Source organism: Tenrec ecaudatus, chromosome 11, assembly GCF_050624435.1.
Source record: "Tenrec ecaudatus isolate mTenEca1 chromosome 11, mTenEca1.hap1, whole genome shotgun sequence".
NCBI classification, from domain to species: Eukaryota; Metazoa; Chordata; class Mammalia; order Afrosoricida; family Tenrecidae; genus Tenrec; species Tenrec ecaudatus.
This window is the reverse complement of record NC_134540.1, coordinates 52,432,364-52,456,443: the sequence shown is the minus strand read 5'-3', so window position 1 is coordinate 52,456,443 and position 24,080 is coordinate 52,432,364. Positions and strand designations below refer to the sequence as shown.

At 43.0% G+C, this 24,080-nt stretch overlaps 1 protein-coding gene and 1 pseudogene across 1 annotated transcript in view; one reads left to right on the top strand and one right to left on the bottom strand.

Moving 5' to 3' along the window:
* Positions 1–24,080, top strand: part of TACR1 (tachykinin receptor 1) — a 675,223-nt gene that overhangs the window by 333,092 nt on the left and 318,051 nt on the right. The gene's annotated exons all lie outside the window — the stretch shown is intronic.
* Positions 1,762–2,193, bottom strand: LOC142460713 (large ribosomal subunit protein eL36 pseudogene; annotated as a pseudogene).

Sequence of the window (24,080 nt, the reverse complement as noted above, 5' to 3'; positions counted from 1 at the left end):
CTCTCTACCTCCCTGGAGGCAGAACCCAATCTCTCTCTACTTTCCTGTTCCTGTTGACAAGCCAAATGGAGCCACACTGATGGCCTGGAGATGTTTTCACAACCACTGGATGCACAAGACTGTCCACCCACCAGCCTGTGATCTTCCTGCATTCAGCATCCTTGCATGCATTGCATGAGTCTGAAGTCGAATTTATAGACTAGTATCAGACATATGGGCTAATGTTGGACTTAATGACTTGATCTGGACTGGGCTGGGATGTTGTCTTAATATACAATTACTCATTGATATAAAGCTCTCTCTTACACATATATGAGTGTCAATGAATTTGTTTCTCTACTCAACCTGGTCTAGCACCTCTAGTTAGCCTGCTCTTCTTTCTAGTCCTCAACCATAAGCTTATTCCTATTACAGAACATGGAACACTCTTACTCAGAGATGATTCATGATTCTTACTTGGGAAATATTAAAACTCTGAATCACTATGGCTTAGGCTAGATTATAGAATTCCTATTGTCTTCTCATTTGGTGTTTTGAAATTATACCCAAACAACACTACAACTTCATAAACTAGCACCAGTCTCTCCCCATTGAGAGGACTCATTGAGAACAGTTTCATGCACTGTCTAGGAGCCATCTCAAGTGAGTCAGGACAACCAGAAACCAATACCACTATGACAACCAAAACACACATCAGCTATACCTGGTACCTACCCTCATTTACCGCCTTTAGACAAGGTCAAACCTAGGGAAAATCAGTTGCTAGGCTACACAGGGGAGTGTCTCTTTTGGAGTTGTAACTTTCCCATTGTCTGCTCCATTTAAGGAATCTTCCCTCCCATCTCTGCACCTAGTACAGTACCATTTGACATGTGCTGTTCCTATGAGATGTAATGTCTGCATATTCATCTTACCTGACATGTTCTGGCACCTGCAGAGTAATTTTTTTAGGGTCCTTAGAGTCTAAAACTTGGGTGCACATTCAGATTAAATGCATGCTATGGCAATTATTTGTGGTGAAAAGATATGTTTATGTACACCAACTTTATTTGTTCCAGTTGTCCAATTTACAGAAACAAATCCCACCAAAATAGTTTTTATTCCTAAGTTTCTCTGTGACCTTTCATCAGTCTCCTAAAGCCTTCAGCAAGTTGCATACAGACGACTCCACCTACCAACTTGACGACTCTCAAAAACCACTTTCCCATGTGTGAAATGTATAGCATACTCTTGCTGTCCACACTGACCTGCTGTAAACCTGTGCTCCAGTCTGATCAGCTGCCTCCACTGAGTCTTCTCGCCTGGCTGCTACTTCCGTTTCCCCTCCATTCTCTCCAGGTGGAGTGTGGCCGACTGAGTAAGAATGCCATCAAGAGCCCCGATGGCCCAGTGTGCCAGAGGTAGGGCTGCTGATGGCAAAGATGGCCTCTCAAATGCCACATTGCTCCGAGTGAGAAGCAGGAGCTACCTGCTGCAGGAAAGATTTAGTCTGAAGGAACCGAAGGAGCCCGTCTGGTAGGTCCTGTATAGTTGCTGGGAGTGTCCGAACCTGTCCTCTAGCACTGGGTTGGGTTGGGTTTGGTACAATGTGCTCATACATAAGTAGCCCTGGAAGCACAATGGTTAGGCACTCAGTTGCTAACCACAAGGTTGGCGTTTCAAACACCCACCATTCTATGGGGGGAAAATATCACAGTCTACTTTCATAATGATTACCGCCTTGGAAACTTTTTTTTTTTTTCTGGAAAGACTTTATTATTTTGGGGGTGGGGAGAGGGGGGCACGGCACTCAGTCCTTCTTGGCAGCGGCCTTCCTCATGGCGGCCAGCACGTTGCTCAGCTCCTCTCTCTTCCTCTTGGCCCGGATATGTGTGCCCACCCGCTTCTTGATGAACTTCAGTGCCCGCTTGTCCTTGGAGACCTTGAGCAGCTCCATGGCCCTTCGCTCGTAGGGTGCGAAGCCGCACACCTCCCGGATTATGTCCCGCACGAACTTGGTGTGCTTGGTGAGGCGCCCGCGGCGGCGGCTGTGCCTCGGCTTGCTCACGTTCTTGGTCACCTTGTGGCCCTTGTCGAGGCCCACGGCCATAGGGTAGCGCACAGCCATGGCTGGGGCAGAAATGGGGAGACGAACTGAGTGCCCGACCAGTCTCGGCCGCCCGGAACCCCGCGCCACTGCTCTCTCGAGCTGCTTAGCTGCACCCTGCCGCACCCCACTCTCCCGCCTTGGAAACTTTAGGAGGCAGTTTTACTACATCCTACAGGGGCCAATAGGACACACTGCCTGTGACAGGATTATATCTATTCGCCTCCAAGAAAATCCAATCAATACAAAAATCCAATCAAATTTAAGCATCAACCATAAAAGCTAGAGATGAAGAAATGGAAGAATTATACCAAATCTTCGGTCAGAAGTTGATGAAATACGCAGTAAAGATGAATTGATAATTGTTAGCAATTGCAATGCAAAAGTTGGAAACAAAGAGGAAGGAACAGGAGCTGGAGAGTATGGACTTGGTGATAGAAATAAAGTTGGAAATCGAATTTTGCAAGACCAATGACATACAGAGTAAAGGTCTTCTTGAACACATGGACTATACACATGGATTTCTCCAGATGAGATATACAGTAATAAATTGATTACATCTCTGGGAAGAGACATTGGAGAAGCTTAATATCAGCAGCTAAAAGTAGAGTGGGGATGATTGTGCATAAGACCATCAATTACTCATAATTAAGTTCAGCATCAAGCTGAAGAAAATCAGAACAAGTTCACAAGAGCCAAAATACAATCTTGAGCCTCTCCCACCTCAATTTTAAGACATCACAAGATCCAATTTGATGTATTGAACACTAATGAGAGGAGACATCATGAACTCTCGGAGGAAATCAAGAATATCATCTGTGATGAAAGCAGAAGGTCATTAAAAAGACAGGAAAGAAAGAAAATAAAAGATAAAAGAGTATTCCAGAAAAGACTCTGAAACTTTCTCATAATCATAGACTAGCAAGAGCAAATGGAAGAAATGATGAAGTCCAAGAGCTGAGTAGAACATTTCAAAGGGCAGCTTGAGAAGACAAAGCCAAATATTATAATGAAACTTTTAAATGTCTAGACTTAGAAACCCAAAAGTGAAGAACACACTCAGCGTATCTTAAACTGAAAGAGATCAATAAAAAAATTCAAGCCTCAAATTCAAGCTGTGAGTTTCAATATTGAAAGATTCTAAGGGCAAAATATTGAATAATTCAGGAGCATCACAAGAAGAAAGAAAGAATACACTGAATCACGGTAGCAAAAAGGATTGGTCGACATTTCACCATGTCAGGAGGTAGCGCATGAGCAAGAACCGTGGGACTAAAAGAAGTCCAAGCTGCCCTGAAAGCATTAGCCAAAATCACAGCTCCAGGAAGTGATGGAAAGCCCACTGAAATACATTTTGATGGAGCGCAGGAAGTACTCACTCATCTCTGTCAGGAAATTTGCAAGACAGCTACTTGGCCCATTGACGCAAAAAGATCCATATATGTACCCATTCCAAAAAAAGGTGCCCCAACAGAATGTTTAAGTTATAGAACAGTATCCTTGATATCACACGCAAGTAAAATTGAGCTGAAGATAATCCAACATTGCAGCGGACATCTGGCAGCTGCTAGAGTTTCAGGGCAGACTCAGGAGAGGAACAAGGATATCATTGCTGATGTCTGATGGACCTTAGCTCACAGCAGAGAATACCAGGAAGATTTTCCCCAGGGTCTATGGACGATGCCAAAGCATTTGACTGTGTGGATCATAACAGACTTAAGAATGGGAATTCCAGAACACTCATTGTGCTCTTGAGGAATTTGCACATGGATTAAGAGGCAGCTGCGAGAAAAGAACAAGAGGAAGGAACCAAAGTTGGGAAGTAGGGACTTGGTGAAAGAAACACAGCTGGGGATTGCTGTCCCCGTGAGCATTCCTTGTGGAGCCGAGTAAGGCAAAATCCTTGACCATTTTCACCTTGTCACCATGTTAGTCCAGTCGCGAGGATTTTGACCTTCTTTGCATTGAGTCTTGATTTATACAGAAGGCTGCATATGTATGGATTTTGATAAGAGTTGTATGAGCCCCAATAAATTGTTTTAAAAAAAAAGAAGGCTGCAATAAGTACAATGAGATGATACAAGCCTGACACTCGCCTTTTCTGATTTTAAGCCATGCAGTATTCCCTGGTTCTGTTCGCACATCTGCCTCTTGATCCATGTACAGGTTCTGCTTGAGTCCAATGAAATGTTCTCAAATAACCATTCAAGGTTAGCTCCCATGTAGTATAAAGACTCCCTGATATGGGAGGAGAGAGAACGGTCATTAATTTTATAATATGGTGTTCAAAATTTGCTTCAAAATAATCTATAGGGGAGATAATTTGATGGATAAATGTACAGTTTTGAATTTTTGAAATATTTTTATACTTTATATATTTTACTACTTTGACTCAGACCTCCAAGACGATCATCCAGAAAATAACTGTCAAATAACAAGGACACAGAGTGTTTGCCACAAATGGCTTCTGAGAGTGGAATATTAATCTAGCTCCTAAGATCCAGCATTTTATTATGTTGTATGTGTTTTTCATGTCATCTTATTAATATCCCAAACACTAGATGTTCATCCCCACTGAGTAGGTGAGAACGCTGATGGTCTACACCACGGGTCATCAAGCTTTTGAGATGGAAGAACCAACCCTGTCCTTCACAACATTTTAAAAATGTTTCGAAAGCCATAAATATATATTTAAAACAAATGAAATCACCATTAGCCGAATAATGTTTTTTCAAACTTTGTCAATTTTACTAATGCTTTATGAACTATGCCAAAGCATTTGACTGGGTGGATCATACAAACTATGGACAACAACCTTGTTAAGAATGGGAACTACAGAACACTTCATGTACATAAAGCCACGTGTACATAAAGCCATTTGCTCACCTCTAGGTTGACTGTTAATTCTTTGACTAACACCACAAAGGGAGTAAACGTAGGTCCTAGGATAAACACTGAGGCCATCCATCTTGATGTCCGTAGTACTTCCCGTCACAGTGCCTTCGTGTCAGTAGGGATTGCTGGGTGGGAAGACCGCAAATCTGAGTCTCCAGAAATGTAAATTATGTAAACTTCCCAGCCAGGATGTGATTTGTTTGTGAAAGTTCTCTTTTAAAAATTACCTTTACAGGTCTGGATTTGATACATCACTCAGGAAAGATCTGTGTGGCTGAGGGTGGGAAGAGCTTCTCTCGCATTTTAAAGGCAGAGGCAACAGTACAAATGGAGATAATATATTACCTATCTAAATATTTTTTAAAAGTTGTTGTCAAGTCAAAAAATTAATAAAATGTTTCCATTGACCTGGACATACACATCTTCATAAAGATAAAATGCATAAAAGTTTTTCTATCACTGGAGGGCAACAAAATATCAAAGTGATTAAGTTCAATAAATGATTAAATTTAATTATTGTTGCACATGTCTGGGTGCCTGTTAATAAGATGGCAATGTTCGGATACGTCATAATACCAAGATATACAGAATTCTTTATCTATCACACTCATTTTCCCCGCCATGCTAGCAAAATCACAGGTTCTTTTGATAGTGATGATCTAATAATTCTTTCAAAAAATGAAATGGGATTATGTTTGATTTCTATAAAATGTATATAATTTGCATGAAATTAAATATAGAAAAAGTCAGAATGAATTCATGCTTGCAAGCAATTTTCCTAAGGTATATAAATTATTAAAATTAAAACACAAAGTAATATCAGATGTTTCTTAAAGATTTTAAAGCCTTATATTTAAATGTTCTGTACATATACACAGTTGAGAGTTACGGGAACTATTTAGTATTTAGAACATTGGGTGATTGTTGGGAATTTACATCCAGTTATGAAGTCCAAAACTCCAAAAGCATAAGCTTAAAGAGAAGCAAGAAAACAGAGCCTTAGTATTATGGAGAAATAATGCCTGTTATGCAAGAATTCCTTGCCTTCATGCTACGGAGAGGATGGATTTGATCAGTCCGTTTGCCTTTCAAGCGAGCATTGAGCTGCCCACGTTCTCTTGTATTTCAGCGGTATACACTTGCAGCACAGCACAGCCTATAACACTGAACGCACTGGAGTCAGTCACTTTTGATTGTGTGTGCATAAGGCAAAAACAGAAGCAAGCCGTTTCCCTGGAGCCTGACAGGTATTCATCAAAGGAGCACACGTTGACAGTGAGGAGATGATATCTTTAGGTGCTATCCGGATGAGTCCCGATGCTAGTGACCTAGCTATCGATGTACAACAGAACGAAATGCTGCCTAGTCCCACGCAGTCTTCATAGGAGGGGAGATCCGCCCTCCTCCAAATAGCAATAAAAAAAAACCTTCTTCTTTTTTTTTTTTACAAAAAACTTTATCACCTTCAAAGTGGTCTACATTACACTCAATTCATTTGTCAAATCAGCGATTCCATTCTTGGAAGCGTTTTCAAACGTACCTGTTTGGATGGCCGACAGCCCCTCTCTTGTTATTTCCTTCACCTCTTTTATGTCATCAAGTTGCTGCCCTTTCAAGTTCCTCTTCACTTGCAGAAACGAAGAGAGGTTCCATGGGGCGTGCTCAGGGGAATCAGGTGTGTGGGGTGGGAGAGGCATGCCGTTTTTTGCCAAAAACTGGAGCGCCGAGAGGGCTGTGTGAGCAGGCACATTGTTGCGATGGCAGAATCAGTCCCCTGTCTGCCACAAATCAGGCCTATTTGTCACGCAGTTAGGCAATCTTTCCAGAACCTCTCATTAGAAAGCTTGATTAACAATCCGACCTGGTGGAATGAACTCCAAATGCACAAAGAGCCGACATTTTTGTCTGTTTAGGAATGAGGTTTGTCACCGGTTCACATTTCACCTTTATGGAAATGAGAAAACCACTCATACACTTGAGTCTTTCCCATAGCCCTGTCTTTGTACGCTGTCTTCAACATCACAACAGTTTCTGCTGCATTTTTCCAAAGCAGGAAACAAAATTTTTACAGCCACACACTTTGCTTCTCAATTGGCCATCACAAAAAATGAGGCTCAAGGAAAACGGCGTTTACGAAAACCTCCACCGTGTCCAGAGAGAACCTTCCCAGGGGACACCACTGAGTGCACTAACTCAGAGAAAGCTGCTCGATGCTCACTCAGCGGGGGGAAATGCAGACTATGAAAGCTTTGCCCACCGGAGCTTTTTTTCTGTTTTTTTGGGGGGAGGGGATACCCTCTTCTAATCATTGCTATGTGCTTGAACCCATTGCTGCAGCCATTGTGTCAATCTAGCTCATCAAAAGTTGTCTTCTTTTTCACTGACCCTCTACTTTACCAACGATAATGTCCTTTTCCAGGGACTGATTCCTCCTAATAACATGTCCTGGAGGACATCTCTCCATCCTCACTTCCAAGGCTAAACTTCCTCCAAGGTCGCTTTGTTTTATTCTTCTGGTGGCTAATAGTACTCTCAATGTTTTTTGTCAAAAAATAATTCAATACATCAATTCTATGATCTTCCTTATACATCGTCTTATTTCCACATTTATCTAAAGTGGTTGAAAGTATCACAACTTGCATCTTAATTCTCACAGGGTCATTTTGGCTTTGTCTCACTTTAAAGAGGACTGCCATTGCAGATTTGCCTCCTGAAGAATGTTGTTGGATTGAGTCACTGTGGCCCGCATGTGCATTGATTGTGGATCTACATTAAAATTCAGCATCGATGCCGACGAATAAAAGTATTTTATTCCAAGTAATCAAAGTATCCTGTATTCTACACCAAATTGATTTTGGAGTGCTTGTGATGTGCAAAGTTCGAGAATGACCAGAATGGGTCAAGTCATAGAATAACCTAAATATGACTGCAAGGAAAAGTTCAGATTTTTCTACATTCAAAGTGCAGCCATTTTCTATCCTTCCGTAAATGCTTTTTCTTTCTTCTTTACTCTTTTAAAATATAACACGGATGTGAAAACAATCTACTAAAAACCCCATAGCTACTTAGTATATACTATTTAGTATTTACTATGTAGTGTTTGCTATGTAGTATTTACTATGTAGTATTGTTCTAGGAGCTCTGGTGGGGTAGTGGGTACGAGTTGGCCTGGAGCCACAGGTCAGCTGTTAGAAACCACCCGCTATTACACAGGAGAAAGACAAGGCTTTCTACTCCCATAAAAGTAGTCTCAGAAGCCTACAGGGGCAGTTTTACCCTGTCCAACAGGGTCGCTCTGAGTCAGAACCAACAGGAAGACATTGAGTTTGTTGGGTTTTTTGTTTGTTTGTTAATTCAATATTTCTGTGTGAATGATTACAGAGGAAATTTGAAAAAAGATCATATTGATGTTGGACAAAGATGTAGTGAGTAGACAGGAGAAGCCAAAAGAAGCTCTGGGAAGAAGAGAAAATGTAGTTTGAGTGAAAAATGACAGGGCCCACCCCATTGTTCTCAGCCTAATCCAATCACCGCAGCCTCAGTATCCCCACTTTTCATGAGAGCACCTGGGCATTGGTTCCTGCCTTGCTGGCTCGGTCCAACTTGAACTTCCGGGACCAAACTTCGCCTGAAAGAGGGGAATGGAGCAGCTCCATCCTCTCCCTGGAATGCATGGACTGACCCTTGCTTAGACCAGCCCCGAAGGTGCTGCTCCTTCCCTGATCCCTGGACACGAAGCTTTCCCAAAGCACAATCTCCTGCATGCCATACCCTCAACTCCCTCAGTGTGGGGTCCTGTCACCCAAGGTCCCTCCCAGGACAGTTCCCTTGTTGCCATTGCACTGAAAATCAGGCGCTCTCCTGGCCATGCCACTGGCTCATGGCCTCCTCAGATTCGATTTCCATACCCGGGACTCGAGAAGTGTGGCTGGCTTCCTCCTGCTTCCTTCCTGACAGCAGGGCTCTACCAACTTGCAGGAGCGCTTGCTGTTACATCCTGCTGTCTTTAATGAACCATGCGCCTGGAGGACTGAACTCTCAAAGCACTGTTTCTGGGTTGTTATATTTTCCTGAACGTTGACCTGACACAGCTAATGAATCTAGTTTCAGAACATGGCTTTTCCTCACCTTCAACATCTTTCCCACCCCATGCTAACCTCTCCTTGGAAAAGAATCTCTGACCCGTCCACCTAGATGCCAGTTTATAAGGGAAGCCACATCATGTGACTCTGCTCAAGCTCTTTAAAGACGTTCGGTTTCAGAGTAAGAGTCAAAGTTCACAGAGGGCTCCTTTACCACCTCCATAATCAATACTCCATCTCCCACCCTTCCCCCAATAAATGTTTAGCTCTGCGGCCACCTTATCAATGATGCATGCCCTGACTATCCTAATTAAAATCACAATTCCCTTCTGACACTCATAAACCCTCTTTCTCTGTTTTTCCCACAGCACTTATCTTTAGCATACCTTATAATTTATTCATTTATTATAATTATTTTCTGTCTCTTCCCACCAGAATGTAAGTACACAGCGGCAATGCTAGCTGTCTGATGTATTTACTGATGTATCTATCCCCAGCTCATCGAATTACCTGACATAGAGTAGGAACAAAATCCATATTCATTGAATGAATACATAATTGAATACCTTCATTAAGGACTTGTTGGAAAGAACCAATAGGAAGAGCAAATATAGATATGCTCTCAGCTTCCCTTGCCAGTTTAGCACAGAACCCTTGTTCAAGTGACTTCTGGGTCTAAGTCCAAAGGCTAGAGCCCTCTGCCGCCACCCTTGTCTTACAACCTAGATGAGCTATGGGCGTGAGATGCCAGCAAGCCCGTGGTGAACCACGGGTACTGCATTTTTAAGTTTGGGGAATGCACAGCCTTACTGTCTCCACTAAGCGAACGGCAAACTGATATTGTTCCCTAGAGCCCCGGTGTATGATGATGGCCTCTGGTCATGACCGCTGAAAGCCTGCACACTTCCTCCCCCAGTTTGCCTCCTGGAGCCCAGCCACACTGGCCCATATTGATCAGAGTGGGCTCCGTTCCGTAAACCAGTCTCTGGATGTTCGATAAGAAAGTTTTGATAGAACCTTTCATTCACAATCCGGTTTGGGGCAGCCCGGATATTTCTTCCGGTGCCTGTTGTATTCCATTCATGCCGATTTCATGACACGCTCCTCATTCCTATTCAGCAGTGGACCCACTGCTTTCTGGAATCCAATTAGGGTAGCAGCCAGTGGAAAGTAATGTGCTCAACCCACTGATGCCGAGTAGGCTTCAACTCCTAGCACACCGTAATCCCACAGCGGACACAGTGGAACTTCGCGGTAGGGCTCCCGTGGCCATCAATGTGTACTACAGTGGACTGCCTCAGTGTTGCTCCTGCGGAGCAGCGGCCACCAGGAATCCTTTACACTAAAAGTAACAAGCCTCGATTCTTACATCCCCTGATGGTGGAAAACCAAATGGTCAAACTCGGAAGTGATATTTAGGTATTGCCATCAAGAGTCCATCAGCTGGGTCAGCACAGAAAGCAAGACGGTTTCACCAGTAGACCCTGACCAAGGGGCAGGACGGTGGAAAGCAGCGCATCAGAGGAGGCAGGCGGTATTCTTACGGTCTCTGACAAGGGAGTCTGGCCGAGGTGCTGGACAGTACCTTTGTGGAGGAAGCCTCTCAGTGAAGACTGGGAATGCAGATGTCCACAACGGCTTGGCGCGCCTGGGGCTGTCTGAGTTCTTGGCTGCCATTCAATCCAGAGTCCGATGCACTGGCTATGCGCCAAGTTTCGCGTGCAGAAAAACACTTCCCCCCATGAGGCCAGCCGCGGTAAGCATCTGCGGTTGCCAGTGACTGAGTGGGAAAGACCTCGCTTAGGATTTGGGGTAGAAGGTGGGAGGGGCTTTAGGAATATTTCTTTTCTAGCAGTGAGTTAACTTGTCCAGATTCAAACTCTGAACAGCAATATATGAAACATCTGCTCAGGTCGCCGAGCCTCCAGCTGTGGTTTTATTGACAAGCTCTCTTGCTTACATGTAATCTGTCAGCGCTCTGGACACGTCTTAAATGAAGATCTGGGCACACAATGTTCTTGCATCACTTTTTATTCCGCGATTCCCTCTGCTTAGTGTCCTAAATGGTGACTTCGGCAAAGATGTCTCTATCGTTATCACTGGAACCATTACCTGGTGAACGATGTGCCTAATTTAAGTTTCTCAAATGGAAGGGTTTATCCAGGACTATCTGGAATAATGGGAGAGAGAGAGAGAGAGAGAGAGAGAGAGAGAGAGAGAGAGAGAGAGAGAGAGAGAGAGAGAGTCAACAGAGGAGAAAATATACAGGAAAGGAGGATGCGATGTGACCGTGGAGCCATCAGCGTGGTGTGACCATAGCTTTGGAATGCCTGAAGCTACTAGAAGCTACAAGAAATAGATTGTCCCTGGCGCTACTAGAGGGAGAAAACATAGGCCCTGCAAACACTTTAATTTGAGACTGCTAGCCTTCTGAATTGTGAGAGAATCCGCTTCATTGTTCTCAGCTACCTCGATCTTCCTGGGATTGAGTCCATTCTGATTCATGGTCACCTGATAGGGCAGAGTAGCCCGTCGCTCCCCTTTGTATTTCTGAGGCTGTAACTCTTTATGCGAGCAGAAAGCCCCATCTTTCTCCTGTGGAATGGCTAGTGGATTTGAACTGCTGACCTTGTGGTTAGGAGCTCAATTGGGAACCCACAATATCACCAGGGCTGACAAAGTCTGGAAATCTGTGATAGAAAACAAGGCAGGCAGGCTCTATACCTGCTCTGGTGTCATAATTGCTCTGGTAGCCCTAAAGTTTGTCCTCTGACACCCCAAGACAGTAAGGTCATGGATTCTCTGCTTACAGTAGTGAGGAGACTGGAAAGGGCTCTCAGGCAAAAATCTTCAAAGTACCAAGTCCTTGGGAATCACATCTGTGGACTCAGATTGTTTCAACCCTCTTCCCTGGTAAGGAGCCAGGAGTGAAAATGACAAACAACTGCTAGTGCTGCTTACTTCCAGAGCCTGGAACACAGCACCCCTTGCCATTGGATAAGGAAGCATGTGCCCAACTTGAAAGCATGACTGTACCACGAGAACCTGCGTGGACTGTAGAAGTCTGCTACAGTGCCGCGTGCCCACCCCATGCTGCCCAATACTCTGATTTCCATTTTATAAAACCAGAAGAGCAAATTATTCTACCCTATGCTCACCCCTTTATACACCCTCAGAGCCTGGCTTCACCGTGGTTACACATTGGGCTGCTAACCGAAACGTCAGCAGTGTGAAACCATCGGTCACTCCATGGGCGCCAGATGAGGTTTTCTACTCCGATGAAGTCTCAGAACCCACAGGGGCAGGTCTGCTCTGTCCTGTAGGGCTGCTATGAGCCAGAGTTGACTTGCTGAGAGTGGATTTGGGTTTTATGAACCAAGGTTCACTCTGTCTTCTTAATGGGACTCAAGTAAGAGCCCATCAAGCCTATCTGTGAATTGCTCCAGAAGGGGCCCCAAAGGAGACAGCTGTGCTGAGTTATTTAATTTTAACCTCTGACTACCAGCTGCCACAGACAAATATAATCACATCCGTTCTGGGCTCAAACTCATTTTTCTTTCTTGTAGCTCTCCCCCCTCCCCTCAGAATAAGTTCCAAATTATATGCATGCAAGTTTTTTCATGACTGGTTTCCAGTGTCTTTTTAGCCCTTCTTCTATTGAAATTTTAATTGTGCCTGAAGCTCTTTTATGCCATTGTCCTTATGCATACTCCACATGACAGTTGTTAAGGTACTGACAAGCAATCTGACCCGTCCTCAGGGAACCTGGACAAATTACTCTGCTTGCCCAGTCTAAGCTAGGACCCGTCATGTGACTTGTCTACCCAGTGAACGTTGAGTGGCAGTGCTGTGGGGCTCTCAGAGCCAGTGGGTTTAACTGTTTTCTTTTCCTCCCAGCAGGGGATCAAGAAGCTTTGGGGCCTGGTTTCTGAATGACTTTGGTGAGAACAGTATCTGCTAACTCACAATGGACACAAGAAATAACCCTTTGCTATTTTGAGCTACTAATTTTTATTCTAATATGTGTTGGTTATTTATGCAGAAGAAGCTGTAATGTCCTAAGGTTCTTTGTTTAGAAATGTCCAACTCACCTAGTGTTCAAGAGTCAGTCAAAAGCACCCTTCTGGGAAGTCCCTGCGATTTGCTTCCAAATTGGCACCAATGGAGACTACTATGCTAACTTATTTAATTTTAACCTCTGATTACTATTCAACTAGGCACTCTATCTTCTGTACATCTATAGTTGTTTTTATTCACAAGCCCAGACCAATATACCTACATAGTTCATAACATCAGGCCAATTTAAGTGTTTTAGGTGCCCCAGGTGAGGAGTTCTGGTGGAGGTGGGATATGTATTGAGCTTCTAACCAAAAGGTCTATTGGTTCAAAATCACCAGCTGCTCTGTGGGAAAAAGATGAATCTTTCTACTCCTGTATGGGGTTACAGTCTCAGAAACCCTTTGGGGGCAGTTTGACCTTGACCCGTTGGGTCACTATGAGGCAGAATTGACTTGATGGCAGTGAATTTGAATTAGTAGTGGTTTACTTATTCAACTGTTAACCACAAGGTCAGCAGTTTGAAACCTCTAGGCGTTCTGTGGGAGAAAAAATGAAGCTTTCTACTCCTGTAAAGAGTTACAGTTTCAGAAACCCACAGGGACCATTCTCCCCTGTCCTGTAGGGTCAGAATCAACTCAATGGCAATGAGTAAGAGTGAGAAGAAAGTAGAAGTAACTTATTTTTACATACTTCCTGTAGAATGAAAAAAAAATCTGTTTCCATTTTACTTCATAAATGAGAACCTTTAGTCAGTTAAGGCAAGCTCTTTTGGCAATCTATTTTCTACATATAGGAAAGCCAGGTTTACTAAAGGGTAATTTAGCTGTTATTTCACAATGCCAGGTTCCCCGAGTGTTTTTCCAAACCTGTCTTAAGAGAAGTCATCAGAGCACCAAGGAGTAATGGTTTTAGGAGAAAAAAGACATTGTTTTCCACTGTCATCAGAGTCAATTCTGTACCCACTAGGGCCCTGCTTCAAAAAGTCAGAGTCACAGGAAAGGGAAGACAGAAGAATTGATGCCCATGAACTTACCATAGGCAGAGAATATGAAAGATACTTCAGGTTGGCAAAGAATGAACAAGGCCATGGTAGGATAAACTCAACCACCCTGCGCCTCATGTACGAGGAAGCTCACTTTGTGTGAGGTTGAAAAGACCAGTCTCTAGAAGAGAACATCATGATTGGTAAGGCGCAGGGTCAGCAAAAATGAGGAAAATTCTTAATGAACTTGATGGCCCCCGAGGCCACAAGCATGGCCTCAAATATACCAAACTTTAGGAAAATGGTGCTCAAACTCAAAGTGACCCTAGAGAACAGAGTAGAATTAGCCCTGTGGGGTTTTGAGACTGAATTTTTACAAGAATAGCAAGTGTCATCCTTCTCCCAAGACCCTGCTGGTGGCTTCAAACCGCTAACATTGTGGTTAGGAGACCAATGCGTAACTCATTATGCCACCAGCACTCCTGCAGATGGTACAGGACCAGGTCAAGTTTTGTTTTATTATATGTAAAATCATCGTGAGCTGGAGCCTGCTCAACAGTAACCAATAGCAGCAACAACTCCCTGGGGGAGGGAACGACTTCTTCCTTAACTTGACATAACAAATTAGAAAGCAAGAGGAAATCAACACTCTAAGGGAAAGGGGCTAGTTTGACACTGGTGTAGGGTAAGGACATGATTTATGTCCACTGGTTTCTGCTTTTATTTCAGGTCCTAGAATATTTAGCTTCAATTGTTTAACACCAGAACCAGGATCAAGATGTGTTGTTGAGGAAGATCCAGGCAGGTTAAACAGAAAAGATAGACTAAGATGGGAGGAAGTGGCTGCTGAATATGTAAATTAGCTAATTTGAAATTACCTGCTAATTCAAATTAAGGCGCATTAATTTCTCCAGAGGCTTACAGCAGGCTTTGACTATGTGGAGTGAGCAAAATGAAGCTGTTCTCCAATTCATCACTGAAAACCGTCTATTGCTTTCATGTCTCATAGGGGCCAGCCTTAAGTAAGCAGATCATGCTACTTGCTTTCCAGCAGGCTGGCGTGTGCTTGTTTTATTTTTATTTAAATACAGAGATGAAGCCAAGGCTGTCAGTAATATGATTGCAGAGTCCCCACTGGCAGATTTAATTCCTTAATACGTTGGAAGGTGTCCAAGCTGTCCTCGCTCATCTGAGCGGAGATGGATATAAATGGCCTGACCAATTAAGGAAATCATCAATCAATGAATCGACCAATAGGCACTCATCGAACATCTATAGGATACCAGATAAGCATTATGGAAGATGTAAACATACATTAGAATGTATCTCTGTTCTTAAGGCATACATGAAATACTAAAGCGTATTTTTCAGCCTATTGTCTCCTCCTCAGACAGGATCACTCATGGTGTAGCGGTTACACACTGGGTGACTACCTGCAGGGTCAGCAGCTTGAAACCATCTTTCTCCGTGAAGAAAGATAGGCTTTCTACTCCCATAAATAGTTACAATCTCAGAAACCCACACGGGCACTTCTACCCTGTCCTCTAGAATTACTACGAATCAGAATTGACTGAAAGGCAGTGAGTATAGTATTTTACAGTCTTCTCCTGACTCACACAACAATAACAGCGACTACCTATTGGTTTACCCAGAGTTCATGACTGTTCTGTGGCATATTAGGTAGCCTTCCCTGATAAAAAGGGTCCTTTGCATCCTGTGAGTTAAATATTGATTAGCTAATTGTAAGCCTGTGGTTCAAACCTACCAACAACTTCTTGAGAGAAAATTAAAGCTGTCTGCTCCATAAAGATTTATCATCTTGGAGACGCTATGTTGAGTCATTTTGAATTGGAATTGACTTAATGGGTTTGGTTTTTTGGGGGGAGGAAAAAGTTCCTAGGCGGTGCAAATGGGTAATACATTTAGATTCTATGGTAGGTATATAATTTCGTCAACTTGATAAATAAGCATATGTGTGGAGTCTAGCATGCCAATCAGGTCACAGCCTGATGAAACCTCCTTGTGGGCATGGCCTTCTCATGAGGATTCTGGGAACTTCCTCTCTCTCTATGCTTTTATCTTCTTGTTGACAAGCCACACAGAGACTTGCTGAGACCTGCGAGGAGCCCCTCTCTCTGCTCCACCTTCCTGTTGATGAGCCACACTTGAAGAGCTGGAGGAGCCACATGGAGACCCGCACGAGCACTGAGATGCTTCCATCACCATTGATCCACAAGACTTTTCACCCACCAGCCTGTGATCTTCCTGAGTTTTGCATCATTGTGTGGGACTGTGTGAATCTGAAAAAAGATTTATGAACTAGTATTGGACTTATGGCTTAATATCAAACTTATGGACTTGATCTGGACTGGGTTGGGATGTTTCATCAACATACAATTGCTCTTTGATATAAAGCACTCTCTTATACACGAGTCTTTGGATTTGTTTCTCTAGTCAACCTGGTCTAACACAGATTCTCACTGAAAGTTTGGTGGTCAAGTCCACTCAGAGTAGAAGAACCTGATAATTCACTTCTGAAAAATCAGTCACTGAAAACTCTGTGGAGTGCAGTTCTCCTCTGAAGCATACGGGGGTCATAGTGAGTCAAAGGAGGCTGGTTGTTATTGTGTGGTTTTATTTTGTTTTGCCCTTGAGCTAACTCTGGGAACCAATTGCCCTGATCAGGTCCTCTGAGTTATGGTTATATGAAACCATCTTAGCATGAGCACACGCTCTACCATTCCACCATTGCTTTTGGCCTCTTCATCTAACTGATTCTCCAGTCTAGATCCTAAGCTTTTTTGTTAGTTTGTTCCTATTCCTGTTCTAATTCGATCTGAGCCCTCAACTCCATCCCTCTCAGCAAGGTCCTTGATGCCCTGAGATTCATTGCCCTAGCACTAGAGCTGGGTTCTCAAACTTGGCACTATTGATATTTGAAGTTGAACAATTCTTTGGTGAGTGTGTGTTTGGAAGCATTCTAATCTATCCATTCGATGCCAGAATCACCTTTTTCCCGAAGATGGAGCAATGAATAAAGTCTACAAACGTTGTCATAAGGTCCCTGGTAGTGGTGCTGTTGGTGGTTAAAATTGTTTCTTTTGTGAATTCCTGGGAGCCACAGATATCTAGGGATAGATGCTGATTGGAGTCAGACTTAGGTTGGCAGCATCCTTTAGGGAGGCTGTGTCCACTTGGTCTTTTCCAGCCTCAGCCTATCAGCTTGCTCTCCTCAGAAAACAGAGATGCCAGTAAGTCATGAGATATGGAAATGATTTTCATAGTAAACACATACTAATAGGAAGGGTCCTGACATCATAAAGCAATAGATAATAGATTCAGGTGAGAAGGTGACTACTACTGATTGGGATAATGGAGATAATCTGAAACTTGAATTCGGCTTTAGAGAAAGAGGTGATTTGAAAAAGAGGAAGTGGGAGAACAAACCAGGGTTAATTTTCCAATGTTCAATGTGGGGAAAACAATATGAGCAGTGCAGCGGGTGGGGGAAGCCCATGGTATGTTTGGAGGGTCATCCTTTTGAGGAAGTGATCCATGTAGGAAGGAGAGATGGACGTGATGCCCCCCACCCTGAAACAAACAAATAAATCCTCACTCCAATCAAGTCTATTCTGACTCATAACAACCTTATAGGAAAGGGCAGATCTGCCATTATGGATTTCTGAGATTGTAACTCTTTATGGGAGTAGAAAGCTTCGTATTTTTCCTGTGGAGCAGTTGGTGGTTTTGAATTGCTGACACCGCAGTTAATAGGCCAACACATAACTCCTGCACCACCATGGGCCCTTAGAAAGAGGCCTACATATGAAAGAATGCAAGGCATTTGCAGCATCCCTCGGCAGAGCTGGGTATTCTATGGTTGCTGTTAGTTGCCATTGAACTGATTCAGATTCACAGCAGCCCTGTGAGTTGGAGAGTAGGCTTTCTCAATAGGGTTTTATTTGCTGAAATCTTAGCAGAAGCAGATCACCCAGGCGTTCTTCTGCATCACTGCGGGGTGGGCTTAAACTGCCAACTTTTAGGTTAGCAATTGAGTGCTTTCCCCCCACCCACCTGGCGTGCCTTTTATGTAAACATTTAAGGGTCCTTTGGAGGAGAATTTTCCTGTCGGATCCTATTATGGATAATCCCCCTCCTTAGGGTTTTCACTGGCTGATTTTCAGTAGAATCTCAGGTTTTTCATCCTAGTCTGTTTTAGGCTGAAAACTCCACTGAAGACTGAGCAACATCTCTCACACACACACACACACACACACAACCTTCACTAACAGGCAAGTAGAGCCGACTCTTTTTTCTTTTGCTTTCCTATTCTTTATTCCCCCCCAATAGTTTTATTGGCAAGTAATTTACATATCATATAATTCAATAGTTCAATCATCCAATCATATCCAGGAGAATTGTACAATTACCCCATCAAATTTTTAAATTCATAGGAAACTAATCAAACCTGGGTCCCTCTCATGGATGGCCACACTTCTACCATTGAATCGCCAAATGCCCTACTCGCTCTGGCAGAGAGCAGATGGGAAAGGGGTAAACTTGATCAGCTTCAGTATTCATTCAAGCAAAACACACTGGCAAAATTATGCTGTTGATAGGGAAAATAAGATGCAAGGGTATGTAGGAAGTTTTGACAAAGTGATAAATGAGAGGGCCTGGGTTTAATGTCAAAAGCACATCCTGGGATCTGACAGCCCCAGAATGACCTTGTGGTCTTGAGAAAGTTTATTAACCTTAGGGACCTCAGCCTCAAAAATAAAGGAATAATAACCTGGCATACTTTGGGGGGAGGATGATATAAGATAACATTTAATTCAGAGCAGATCCTCACCAAACACTTGATGGAATCTATTGTTTTTCACATGCCAAATATTAAATGTGGCTTAAAATTCATGGTTATCATTGTGGACTGCTGGCACATGGATATACAGAGAGATCATAGATAACAGACCAGAAATGAAAATGTACAAATAATCAATAATGTTAATATATGTAACTGAACTGGGCTAACTACAGTGCTAGCTGGAAGCCATTTCATTTTTTATCATCCCCTGGTCAAACCCTCCCCCCCCCCCATCTCCACCCAAACTCACCACCATCGAGCCAATGCTGACTCACACTGACCCCCGGTGGGTTTCCAAGACTGTAACTGATGTTGGGAGCAGAAAGTCCAGTCCCCTGGGAAGCCAGCTCTCTCTAAGCTATTCAAGAATCTAAGAAGCAAGTGTGTCGAAACTCTCTTGAACATACATCAGGAAATACCAATTGCTAGACAAGGCCATCGGGGTTGATAGAGAGTTTGCGAAAGCAGGAAAATTCCTCCATGATATGGATTGAACCAATAGCTTCAACAATAGGTAACATATCAGATTGTGAAAATGGCACCTTGCCAGGAAATGTTTCATTTCAGTTGTATATAAAATTGCCATGAGAAACTGCTGAAGAAGAATATTGAAAATACCACATATTGCTAAAAGAACCAACAAATCTCTCTTGTAACAAATGCAGCCAGACCACTTCTGTGTTAGCCTTGGTAGACTAGGAAACCGAAGACAGGGAGACTCATATGTGTATAAGAAAGAGCTTTATATACAAGAGAGATTGAATATTGAGAAAACATCCCAACCCGGTCCAGATCAAGTTCATAAGTGCGATATTATCCCATATGTCCAATACCAATCTATAAATTCTTCTTCAGACTCATGTAACACGTGCAATGACGCCGAATGCAGGAAGATCACAGGTCAGTGGGTGGAAAGTCTTGTGGATCCAATGGCGTTGTGAGCATCCCAGAACTCTCAGGGGCTCCACATGGCTCCTCCGGTTCCAGAGCTCTGGCTACATCAGCATAGCTCCATCAGACTTGTCATCAGTAATGTCTCACAGGGAGTGAGTGAGTGTCCTGCCTCCAGTGAGCTAGTTATCTCCTTAGCACCTCCAAATGAGGTCATCAAACTGTGACTTGACTGACAGGCTAAACACCTCTTCACACTTCAATTGACAACAGTCTCAAATTGACAACAGATTATGTAGCTTCCATAGCTCCTTCAAGGCAAGGTTAGAGAGAATTGTTGTTATAAACTTTGCACATGTTGTGAGGAGAGACTAGCCCCTGGAGAAGGACATCATGCTTGGTAAAGCAGCCAAGCAGGGAAACGCCCTCACAAAGATGGATTGATACAGTGGATGCAAAAGTGGGCTCAAATTTGGGGACAATGTTCTGTTCTGTAATCTAATCCAGAATTCCACATCAAATTTAGAAACACCGACTTCCCACTAAACCATAAAGTGTGCTTTTACCCAATTCAAAAAGCCCAGACTCACTGCCATCCAGTAGATTCTGACTCATGGTGACCCTGCAGGGCAGAGCAGAACTGCCCTCGTGGGTTTTCAAGACTGTAACTCTTTCCAGGGAGTAGACAGTCTCATCTTTCTCTCAAGAATTGGCTGGAGGTTTCGAATTACTGACATTGTGCTTAGCAGCCCAACACGGAACCCACTCTGCCACCTGGGCTTCTTCGATCTCAGTTAGAGGGAGAGCGCATGTGCATGTCTGTGTCTTGGTATTTGTACGTGTTGGTGGCATATGCAAAAGAACAAAATCTTCATCTCTCATATGAACTTAGCACAAAAGATTTCTTCAGGAACTAGGAAGGTAACAAGTATTCAGGTCAGGATAATATTTTTAAAAGTAGGCCACCACAGAAGAAACAGCTAAAAAATGTAAATGTAGTTGCCAGTGATACCTGAGACCCGAAGGAGAGATTGAGGCACAGGACTGCTGCTTTTAACTTAGCCTACACTTTTAGTATCCTGATTTGTTAAACAATGTATAGATATGAGTTTTGTACAAGTGAAAATGAATACAAATGCAGATGGGGTAAAATAAAACTTCTTAAAATCAACTGATAAGAGACTATTTTGATAGATTCAAAGCTAAAGTATGAACAAGCCAGCCACATGATCAAATGATGATATCTGAAAATACATATAATCTCTATAGTAGCCGATATACACAAATTTAAATAGCAAATTAAAGCATTACCAATCAATTCAATAAAGACGATTAAAGGTTATAGCATTTGACAAGGAGTTCTCTCTGTTAAGGAAGATGCCTACTGAAAGAGGAAGGTGTGCTGAGGTAGGACTGTTTGAAGTGTCGCATGGATGCCAATCAGGAGCCTTCAAAACATTCATGCTCTTTGAACCAGTCGTTTTACCTTCGAATAAAGAATTGTACTATCTTCAGGTAATAACCCAAAATATGAAGAGCATTTTATGTAAAAATAAGCGATATTTGCAAAGCACCTCCACCACCATTAGAAATACTATGGCAATAATATTAAGGCTTATAAAATGAAGAAGAGTTCCTATATCTAGTATGACTTTAACTATGCCATGAATTTTCTTCCTGAAGTAAACACATTAGTATTAAAGTTGAGAGACAGTATCACAAGGTGGTCTGATCATGGTTGACTTTGATTTTGTTCTTTACATTTTGCAGTGTTCACATGTTTAAAATCATGATAGTGCATTGCATGTATTACCTGGAAAAGTAGATTCTATTTAAATTGCGTGAGGAATGGCTGACACAGGCAGGAATTGTCAAGCTGGGGACAAGTCTTTGCCTCCTCTTTTGCTCATCCCCTCTCCTATTCGCTTCCTAGCTTTGTATGTGTAGACGCGAGGGCCTTGGTTGCAGGGTGTAATTGTTAGCTGTTGAGCTGGCCCCTGACCCAGGACCACCCCACACACACTGGAACCGAATGCTGCCTGGTCTTGCCCTGAGCCCTGTCCATTATCGATTGGATCATTGTGACCCAGCCATTCTCATGAGCTGATTTTCAGAAGTAAATTACCAGGCCTTTCCTCCTACTCTGTCGTTCTGCTGAAATCTGTTACACATCTTACAACATATTTTTTTCCATTCACCAAACTGTTCCTGACTATATTTTTTTCCAATTCTTACATGGTGTCTTATACTAGACAACTCAAAAGCTGGAGAAAGCATGACTTTCTCTATCAAAGCGAGTGAGCCTCATGGGAAGTCCCAAGGATATAAGTACCGTGCAAGGGAGTATATGCTATGAAATTGTGCCTCATGAAATTGTGACGTTGGCAGATTGAAAACTATCAATGAGAGGCAATTCCTATAGATGTTATTGGGGAAGTATAGCAGGAGGATCAGATTATATTACCTCCCAGTTATATTTTAATTTTTGTTACAGGAGGTTTCTTGTGGTGGAATTTGAAGCACTGAGTGACTTAATTTTGAACGACAGGATGTTCGCAAGAAGGGCTTCTGATTTGGCTTGGCTACAGTTTACATGGGAGAAGTCAATGACTTAGGTTGCTGAAAATTAGAACGAGTGTTTTAGAGCTGGAGATGTGAGCTAGAGAAGCATATGGAATAAGATGGACTCTCCCTGCAGTCCCAGCTGAGGTCAGACTTGTGAATGAGCCAGTGGCAGTCCGCTGAACCATCTAACCCTCTCTCTCAGGAACCTCACCTGCCAGATAACCCCAGAAATCTAAGCACTCCAGGGGTATTGCTTAAGGAACTGACATGTCATTGCTCATTGTGTTGCATTATTGTGAAAACAAATAATGATACTTCTAAGGTCCTTCCAGGAATAGGTGATATAATGTATTTAATGCAAAACTCACTTCCCCAAGTTCATTCTGATTCAAAGTGACTATAGGACAGAGTAGAACTGCCCCTTTGAGTTTCTGAGACTATAAATCTTTACAGGAGGAGAAAGCCCCTCTCATCGAAGGAGCGGCTGGTGCTTTCAAACTGCTGACCTCATGGGCAGCAGCCTAACACATAACCACTACACTACCAGGGCTTTGTTAGGTACATCGATTCTAATACATCATGCCTACCCTAGAGCAGCTACTGTTTCAGTAGATACTGTGGTTAGTGGCCACAGAATCAACTCCAACTCATAGGGATGGCAAGTGTGCAGAGCAGGACTCTCCACAGGGTGTTCAGGGTTCTGACCATTCCGAACCTGAGTGAACGATGGCTCTGGGTGGGTTTGACACATCAACTTCTCTCTAGTAGGATTAAGCACCTCACTAACCATTGCACCACCCCAGGACTGTCGAGAAAAGGTAAGTGGTTATCATTCTTTGAGAGAGCGATGATCTTCCTGGGCCATCCAGAAACCAACCAAAGATGCGAGGTTGGCATAGGTGGACTAATGATTTGTTGATTCTCTAAATTGATGCCCACCCCCTCCTATTTTCTCATTATTCAGTGAGAGAGAATGAAACCGGAATTGCTTTTAACAGCTATTGCAGTCAAAACGGACTTCTTTGCTAGACCATTTTTGCTAACTGATGTTCTGGGACAAAAGAAACGGTCCCCAAACCCTGCCCCCTTCTCTACTGTTTTCGTCTGGTTTCTAAACAAGAAGACTTCTGGTGCAGTCTACTGACTGGTGCACAACCCAGAAAACAAACCGAGCTTCTTATTTCCAGTCAAGGACATGGTGTTATGCATGATTCAGCTTTGTAACTTCAGTTGGATGAGACTTCTGACGCTTAGCTGACTGGTTGTATCTGAGTCATAAAAATACTTGACAGGAATAGAAAGCACTCACCAGAAATTACTGTCTTTATGTTTGCACTTTACTGTTTTCACTTGAAATTAAGATCAGCCTGAGCAGAAGCAATGTATTTATTCTGCTTATTGCAGAGGGGACAGTTGACGCCCCTCTTAGGTTAAATAAGTGTCCTGAACATCTTTGCTAGCTCCCTCCTTGATTAGTTTTGAGGCCACCTGACTGCAGGGAAGCGTCATAGATAAAAGCACATTTCGTAACATTGCCTCTGCTGGAGCTGATAGAGAATTCAGGCAGCTCCACAGGGCACATGATGCCAATGCATTGGCTTAGTAGATGCAAATGATTACTTGGCTTGACATAGGAGATATAAAAAACATTCTCTG